The following is a 10,106-nucleotide window of genomic DNA, read 5'->3' as shown; positions in this document are numbered from 1 at the left end:
TTTCCCAACCACAAAACCTTAACATTTGTGTCACGTTCCTGAGGAGTTACAACAATCTTACTTTTCTAAAATTGTTTGGTGCTGTTAAATTATACGCCTAGATCAGCCTAAAACTCCAGATCCCAGCATGCTCATCTGTTCCTCTGTTAACCCAGCAGATGAAGTGATCCTTGCGGTGGTAAATCTGTCAATATGTCTGATGTTATATACGTCTGTCTCTCACATCTAGCATATCCAGCCACTGGCGTGAAATCAAGAGGAGTCTACTTGATGTTGGGAGGTGGAAAAAAAGGGTGGTGGGGATACAAAATACTCATCTTTTGTTTTTTGTACCAGCACTAGCTTGTAAACCACAAACTGGAAGGCATCGCTTCACTTAACAACTACTTTCAGAAATTCCTAATTTTCCCAATTTTCATACACACACTCTTTAATTGACTCAGATTATAACTTTTATGCAAAAAAAAATAAATATTTTAATGGGTTTTACATTTAAATATTCTCCTTCATTAAAATAGGAACCATCCAAAAGAAAAGTAAGAGGGATGATGGCTAGTGATAAAGTAAGCAAAGAGCCAAAGCTTTTAGAGTTGTGTGCTAGGAGGGGGAGTATTGAGAAGAGTGGGTGGGCTGTGATATATGTAACAAGCAATGATGTCACGAGAACAATTTGTCTCGAAGATAAGGACAAGTGGTGGAGTTGTTATCTAAAGAAAGATGGAGAGAGAGGCCAGAGAGAGAGGTTAAATGCAACAAAATATATCACCACTCAGATAAATTATAAGATAACCTCAAGCCAGTATTTGCACTAGTTTGATTTCGGTCAAGGCGGGAGAAACTTTGTGTCCTTGTAATGCATCATAAAAAGTAATAAAAACATCTTTTTGTTTTGAGGAACACAACTTTTAGTTTGTTACTCTTTTTACTGATATTATTATTTTCATCATTATTATTAATCACAGCTGCCATCCAGTGTCCTGCAGAGTTTGGGAGCTGAGATTAAACAATGTCCTCAGTCTTTGATATATTATGTATCAGCTTATTTCTACTGTCCAAGAGGTTTTTTAGACTGTTGCAACACTGCAGCGCTCTTGCATTTCTTTGTCACTCCCTTTGCAGAGCAGAGAGATCTTGTAAAAGTCCAGCTGTGAAGACAAATTCCAGAGCTTCCAGGAAAAATGCTATCAGACAGCATTAGCCCAAATAACGTTGTTGATTAATCATTTACTAACAAGCTCTGACGTCGCTTCATATGAGAGACATCCAAAGGCTAAGGCATTACTCACACCGCCTGGTGTTTCTGGTCACAAGCTCACACACACACACGGGCGTGCGCACCCGTACATGCAACAGGAACACAGTTGTGCACGCACATACAGAAAAACATGCATTCCCTCATGCACAAAAACACCACTTAGAGCTAGTACATGTGTACATACCGCTCTCAGGCTCCTTTGGCCTGGTACCTGACTGTAGCTCACAGACCAAGTTTGGTTTGTAATTCAACCCCTCTCTCTTCTTAACATTGGACAAGCAGAGCTCCAGCAGGTGAGGAGAGCCCCCCCCCCCATGAGAAATTAACCTCAGCCAGATAAACGGTGATTAATTTAACTGATCAAAAACACATGGTTAAATTGCTGTAAGGCCCTGATGAGAAGTGAATCTAAGGGCCAGACACTAGATCTAATTCATTACTATAAGTACATATAGATTCATTGCCTCAGCAACATCAGCGGATCAAAGCAATATCAGCAGATTGGATTACTGAACATACAGTTATAATGATTCCTTTTTACAGCAAGACAGAGAGAGGCAGGGGAAGGATGAAAAAGAGAATTTGATATCTCTTTCTCAGTAATCCTTTGTATGATGACAGCATTTTCATGCTGGTGTCTCCCTCATTACAGTAAACCAGAACACATGTACTTGGTGTCGTTTGTTTGTGCTTGTAATTAAAGACCTGTCACTTAGAGACACTTGGGTCTCCCCAGGCCAAGACACACACAAAGAGAGATGCCTGTTGTGTAATAAAACTAAATGAATCATTGTAATTATTGTCAGACGGGTGCTGGGAGGGAATACCTCAGAGTCCAACATTATAATGTCACGTAAGCACAGGCATTGCTTTAGCTTTAAAGTTTAATGTGTGTGTGTGTGTGTGTGTGTGTGTGTGTGTGTGTGTGTGTGTGTGTGTGTGTGTGTGTGTGTGTGTGTGTGTGTGTGTGTGTGTGTGTAGGTGGTTATACAGTATAATGATAGCAATTAAAACAGTCAAAGGCTCTAAATGCACTTGTCAAGCGAGTGGAAATGCAAAACATTAATAATTCATCTGAGCAATAACTGTCCTCATAATATGATCTGTGCTCAAAGATAGTCTCTTGATATTTGATGGCATACCTGCTAACATATCAGTGCACAAGACAAATGGTTCAAACTGGGCTGAAATAATTTTTCAAAGATGGAAAAAGGCACATAAGCGCTGCGGGCCAAGTTGATTCAGCTACAAATGATATTTTCATTTTCATTTTTTGGTGCTGTGGTTGGGTAAAATCCCTCAACGCAACTGCTGCAAAACCATCTGTCCAAGAGCAGAGTAATCAGTGTCAGGTGAAATAACATGGATGGACCATGAATCACTGGAAAAGTTCTAATGTTGATTAAAAATCTGTATTGGAAATCTTAAGCAATGCTCTGGGCAGCTCACATGAGAACCTTGAAGTCAGCTCTTCGAAAGTTTTCTGTTTTTCAGGATTTAAACATGACCTTTCTTGCCGATGTGACTCAGTTTTTGTTATTTTTGAATTTCTACCTGCCACTGTGTGCTGTCTTCTATAGAGCATAACAGATTAAAGGTCTGACACCTGGAATTATTTGAGTCAATGTTACACGATATGAATTACATCTGGTATTTTTGAGCCATATATCTGGAACTGTTCTAATTTGTATGCATTGCTTGTATCATTCAAATGGTTGTGTTTTGAAAGATTTGTGGATTTGTTCACTGTGGAGTTTAAATCCCGGCAGTGGGAGTAAGTTACACATGTAGCCATACCAAATTCTGATGATCTCCCCGTTTCCACTTTAAATTATTTAAAAGGCAGTGCTCATGAAAAGTTGATGTTTTTTTTCAACATTAACAAGCTGTTGTAGCCTGCTTAGACCTTATAAATCTTACTAATATTTGACATTTTGTAGCAGTCAGTAACAAGCCTCCTAAAGCACCAACAATGGAGAGAGGGGTCATGAGAGTTGCACACAGGAGTCAGATCTATCGTGCTGACTTACTGCTGCCCAACAGTACATAAAGTAGTTAAAATTAGCTTAACCTTAAACATCTACAAACTGGAGGCCACTGCAGCCTCCAGTTTGGCTCTCTCTTATGTCATTGTCTAGTCAAACCAGGTTGTTGAGGAAACAGTGGGGGAGAGAGACTATAGGAACAAGAAGCTGTAGACTATTTGATTATGGATACTGTGTACTTGACAGCCACCTCTGATCACCAGGCCGTTGGTGAGTGTGTCAAGTATGTATGCTGGCCCATTTGCACTGATACACTTGTCCATGATACTTACTCCTTAGCTTTGTAGTGGTCTAGAGGAGTAGCACAGTAGGCATAAGTAGCTGTTTTCTGTGTGCACACAGACATTTTTGGGTCTGACTTCCTTTGTAGTTGTAGATTTGTGAGTACTCGTATGTATTTGTGAGTTCTTTGGATCTCAGTTCCTGCCTTGTAGGAGGTTTAATGTGAAGGCAATGAGTAAAATCTTTTCCACTCTTTGTATTGTGTTTATATCTCAACATATTATCACATTCTTGACTAATAATAGCTTTCAACTATTTGTGAAATGATTTTTATTACAACACTTGAGAGAATGTCACCTAGTAATGAATAAATGAGTGTTCATCTGCTTCTCTCTTATGATTATTATATTTTACATGACATTGTTTTTCCAAGAAGCCATGTCACAGTTTTCAAACATCACTTTTCAAGAATGTCATATTTAAAGGGAGGGCGTTTGCCAAGAACCTCTGAAAAATTAAACAAATGCATACCTGGAAAGAGCAAAGCAGTGACTGCAATAACAAGATGTACTGGAGTAATTCCTCATCTGCAGCCCTTCTGCTGCAGTGACTTTACCATTATTATCAACTCTGCTGAGCATAAAACCTTGTGTCTCCGTATTAGTTTCATGTTTTGTTGAAATTGTTATGCTCTTTGATGGTTTCTGCTCCAAACTTTTTGGATTAACAGAAAATACTTAGGCATTTTGCCAGCTGTCTTTCTTAATCCCTAAAAAGTTTAGGTATTGGATATGTGAGGTTTTCACCCGACAGCAGCGATACCAGAGAATTTGAATGCGTCTCCTCTGACTCTAGAGTGTTTAGTCTGAGAGCTCCACTCCCCCATCTGCTTTACAGCTGCCCGTTAGAGGGTCTAATTAGAACAATGATAATGTCCAATTATCTATGCTACATTAAGCTAACATCTAACATAGCCAATCAGGAGGTCAGGGAGCGTGAGGGCTCAAAGCTCATGAGAGGAGATGTTACTGCCAGAGAGTTGAATGAATCATTGGTCAAGGTTTTTAGATTTTGGTCAGCGGTGTTGACCTTATAACCAATAGAAACATTGTATTACATAATTTGCTTGCAATTGTCTGTATTTGCCATGTCCACTAGCTTAATTTTCCATGTTAGCATGTTAACATCTGTTAATTAGCACTAAAATGGAATGTCATTGGTTTTGCAGTATTGTGTAGTAATATTTGGTCATAAACCGAAGTAAAAAATGTACCTGATGAAAAGTTAATGGATTGCAAAAATTTAGTGCAGTTCATCCTGAGGGGAACATAAATGTTAGTACCAGACTCCATGTTAATCTATTCAATACTCACTGAGATTATCACTGAAAACCACAACTGTTAAGATCATGGAGGTTAGAGGACTCACCAGGTTAACAAAGGATCAACAAAGTCATGAGGATACGTCATCTGGGAGCAATGAACATCTGTGCAAAAATTTTTGTGGTAATTCATACAGTGAATACTAAAATGTTGTAAGTAAAAACACAAGCTGGATGAAAAGTAAGGGGATGACCGAGGTCTTTCAGATTCACCCTCTGGGCACCATGAATGTCTGAACCAAATTTCATGGCAATCCATCTGATATTTGTTGAGGTATTTCCATCTGACGCAGCAATCCTTAGAGCTGCTGCGTTAGCATGGCTAAAAACTGAAGATACAACCTGTTCTATTCTATTCTATTCTATTCTATTCTATTCTATTCTATTCTATTCTATTCTTATTCTATTCTATTCTATTCAGTATCTTTGCCACTATTGGACTGGATTTCCCACTAATGCACAGTTGATCAGACAGCATTTGAAAGTTGTGTTGATGGATGTCCTCAGAGGAAGTTTGAAAAATGGTAACAAAAAGTAGGAAGATTAGTCACCTTTTTATTTGTCACCATTTTCACAACTTCTTGCCTCCACATTGCCTTGACAAACGCATCTCTTATCTGGTCTCATTGTCCTTACTGCTTCCTTCTCCTCGGAGCATCTCAAATCTGGTGGTACAGTCTTTGCACTACCTTCCTCTGACTTCTGCCCTTTCCCAGCTAGTCCCCTGAGCCCTCAACATCAGTTACAGTATCCTTTCCTCCTCCTCCTCCTCCTCCTCCTCCTCCTCCTCCTCCTCCTCCTCCTCCTCCTCCTCCTCCTCCTCTTCATCCTTTCTCACTCCCATGCCCCTCAGCCCTGACACCAGCCTCCCTTTGAAGTCCTCTTTTAAGAGCACAATTAACCCCCTCCTCCAGACACCGCACTCACTTCTCACCTTTTTAATAAGGCACTCATAGACAAGTGTCAGACCTTTTTTTTCTCTCTCTCTCTTTCTCTCACACCCTCTGTCACATGCACACTTAGATCTACAGGTCCTTACAACATGCCTGTAAATTCTTTGTCACCCGGCTACAAACTGAGAGACCCCATCTGTGTGTACACTGTGGCACTGTACACATGTGTGTGTGTGTGTGTTTGTGAGAGCGAAGGCAAATGAAAGAGGGAGACAGAGGTGGTTTCTGGTGGTTTGACTCAGTGTTAATGTAGTTTCCGGTCCTTTGATACAAAGTGAATCAGTGGTGACTGGGGGTGAAAAAAGCCATTAAAGCAGCAGACCACCTAATTGTTGCTCAGCATGTGCTTTTTTGTACACAATATCTGTGCAGTTCCGTTTGAGACAAATTAGATGTTATGATATTGCACCAACATCCACAAAAGTGTGTGGACACCTAAGCCTTAGTCCAAAACTGTATTCATTATTATGCCGCTAAACAGCCTGGTTGCAAGGGTTTGCTCTCGTTCAGCCACAAGAGCTCAACTTGGCATCTCAAAGAGAAGAGGGGGCGTCCGTTCTCCCGCAATTCACCCTCATACCTCCGCGATCTGTACATGCTCAGTGTTTCCTGCACCGGCGGGATACATGGCCTTAGGCCCCCACAGTAATTCAGTGCAGGTGAATCAAGCCTTTGTGACTCAGCCTGTAGGACAAGGATGTTTTCCTCAGGGTTCAGGGTGTTGATGAGTATTGTCTGATAGCAGACATAATGAAATAATAATAAAACAGCCTCTCTGATTTATCTTGTTTTGTCCTTGTGGGAGACACATTTTGTAGATTGTGATGTGTCCAAAATCCCAAATAATTGCTTCTGAAGCTCAGACCTGGCTGCATTAAAGTAGTCAAAACCTTTGCTCCCATTCTGCCACAAGAGCAAGAGAACGAGGGCTGATGTTCTGTGGGTATTCAGGGCTGGTTTCACGAGATATGTTTTGACTGTGGCTTGGATCAGACTGATTTATCTGATGCGTATGGCTGTCTTGTTGTCAACTGTCTCAAGCGAGACTAATTTGCTACAAATTCTGTGTCAAGTAAGACTTTTTCAAACTAAAAAAAAAAACACTGCCTGACAACCGCATCAAACTGCTGAGCTCTTGACACTCTGAGTCAGGAAATATTTGTCTTTTGGAAGAATTCAACAGTTAGTTTGACATTTTATTTGAAAATTCAGCACTATACAATCAACTCCCAGTTTCAGAAAATCTCAGACATGTTGCAGAGCTGAGATGCTGTAGCCTCTTCATGTGGCGAAGTTCAGTTCTTGGCTCAGGATAGTTTCTTTGGGCAAACAAAGGTGGCTGCCACTGATCAACAGATCAACAGATCTGCCTCTGATTGTTTCTGACATAGAAGCATGGTTTTTCAAAGTGTGTTCACCTTACAGAGGAAAACCATGAGCCACTGTAGTATTTACCACTCTAGAGCTTCCAGTAAAATTGTACTAAGCAAAAGTCCTTTCTTGTCCTAATATGTGGCCAATCTGTTGTTGTACAGTTCTGGGAGGTCAGAAACACAAATACGTTGTTTTTGTCATCCCACTCCACTCCGAGCATTTCTGCAACAATGTGAATATGCCTTGCAGCCATAACTAGGGAAGCACACTATTGAACTATCGCTGGAAACTGTTCTTTATTTCTGTTAATTAGAACTAAACTAAACAGAAAATCAGCCCTAGAGCAGTACCCAAACGAAGCGCTCACGTACTTTGAGGCATATAGCGTACATCTTTTCAACAGTGTGCATGAGGGTCCAGAGTTCAGAGGCTTTAGGAGGAGTGACATGGGGCCAAGCCTGCACACTACTGAGTTAGATTGAGAGGATATTCCATATGCAAACACAGACGTGCTGCCTTCCTATAATAACTTCCTCAGAAGCGACAGCAGCTCAGTGTTGAGCTATTTAAGACCAGCAAGCCCTTTGAGGAGGGAGGATTTTCCTTCCCACTCCTCTCTCTCCCTCCCCCCACCTCTCTCTTTCTGTCATTAATAATATGATATTGTCCCATCTGTCGGGGGAGCCAGCGTGGAGCACGTGTTTCCAGTTATGCTCATCAGAACCTGATGTGGGGAGGCCGGAGCGAACGAGAGGGACTGTAACTGGGAAGCCCGGCCCAGAGTGGGAACGGCGGCAACAGGACAGGGTAATTAAATCACAGGGTCTCCACAATTTCAGGTATACACTTCAGTGATATATGAAAACTCTCAAAGTCTGTTTGGAATAAGGACAACTCTTGGGAGAGATAGTGTGACCTGCAAAACGTTATTCTCAAGCTTGAGGAATAAATAATCAAATAAAGTTGTTTTTCCTGACCTCCCTCACATGATCTAACATTGACACACTGCAAAACATTTTCCCTTCCAGATCCTTTTGTTTTCATGGCTCCCTCCCAAATGTTTACATGCACATATTTTTCACAATATACAAGTGATCATGTCATTACATTGCCTAATATGATTGGTTGTTTGATTGGTTTACAAAGTGAAGTGAAGGTGCCCTGGGACTCAAGTAACTTGACATCACTATTAACATATTTGTAAGATTCCATAATGTAAAACACAAACAAGAAAATAGTGTGATCAAAGGCCTTGTTCTGCCCACTGCTATTACCCCACCTCCAGACAGTATTGCTGCAATCATTCTGTGCTAAATCAGATGCAGAAATAAACATCTCTGGGGTTTGAATCTGTAGCCAAAACACTCTTCGGATCAGGGATCTCATCCAGCTATCCCACATTTACACAGAGGAAGGGAGCATTTCTGATCAGGGATGCAGCACATGATAATATATTATTGAATAGCATCAATACACATGCAAATATTGGAGATTTGTAGACTTTTAAGAAAGAAGACAGTGGGCCGTTGGTTGGTAGGAACCTAAAATTACTTCCCAAACACTTGGTTCTAAATACAGATAAACACATTCCCAGTCATAACCATTACGAATATTCACAGTACAGCACTTGCAGTGTTTCTGTGCCGGTGAACCTCTCTGTGGTCTGCTGTGTTGTGGTCTTCGAGGGTCGCGAGTCATGTAACTGTATCTCAGTGACCTGGGTTAGTGCTGCCAGCAGAGCTGCAGTCATCTCAGTGATGTCAGGGGAAAGCATCCACATGCCCAGAGATGGTGTAGTGGATGTAGGGGAATACCACTCAGTTAAAGAAATAACATCTGTTATCATCGCGGCAGTGCAGCCCCGTAATTCCTTTTTTTTTAGGGACCTGTATGGCTTCTTTCCCACGGCGAGTAACCAGAGAGCCGAGGCTGTAATCTGTGAAGTCCTCCTGGTCTGCTGCCCACAGCGACCATCAAATGAGACTGAATTTTGTGAAATTTTTTGTGATCTTTAGGTGATGTTAGATTTGAGTCATAAAATGTGCGTTTTCCCGGAGGGAATGTTCCAGTGTACTGTTACAGTCACCTTTTCCAACTTTTCCAATTGATTCTCTATGGACCTGTGCGCCAGTCACAGATTCTTTATCGTTTCTGACTGCGAGGGACTGCATTAAGCGTTCACATGCAGTATATGGAGTCAACAGTCCCAGAAATGTTATGTTGTGTTGTGTTATGGCATAGTTCAGAGGAGCTCCCTGAGTGGCTTCAGGAACGCTCCCCATAAGATCAAATCAGGCCTGTCTCTCTACTCCCTGATCTCTCTCATCATTTCTATTCAGTAATGCTTTATGGAATTTTGACTAAGAGCCAAATGTAGATTACTCAATAGCATCTTTGCATTAATATCATCTTGTATCCATTAGACTAGGTTCAAGAACTGTCTTGAGATGCCCTAAGGAAACGAACCCATAGATTTTGAATCGTTTTGATTTGGTTTGATTCTGTTTGCTTTGCTTCAGAGAGATGAACTTTTGAATGTTTTCTATCAAAGGATAGCCTTCTAGTAGAATTAAAACCTTGTTTTTCACCAACAAACAAACAGAAGATGCTTCTAAGAAGTTTGGGCTGTCGTGACGCATAGTAGAAAATCCGTGTTGTAATTTAGTAACGCGCCTAGCACAGTTTGTGTTTTCTTACCATGTGTACACATGTTTGATTGTGTGTTTGTGTGCTTTTTCATGTGTGTATGCGCATGCTTTCATGTGCATGAATGTGTGTGAGTGTGTTTGTGAGCCACAGTAGGCTGCAGGCGAGGTTACATCTTGCAGCAATTAAGCTGCATGCGTCTTTTACGCCCCTCCATTCATCTACTGCAG

The sequence above is a fragment of the Chaetodon trifascialis genome, chromosome 20 (genome assembly GCF_039877785.1).
Source record: "Chaetodon trifascialis isolate fChaTrf1 chromosome 20, fChaTrf1.hap1, whole genome shotgun sequence".
NCBI classification, from domain to species: Eukaryota; Metazoa; Chordata; class Actinopteri; order Chaetodontiformes; family Chaetodontidae; genus Chaetodon; species Chaetodon trifascialis.
Note: the sequence above shows the minus strand (reverse complement) of the source record.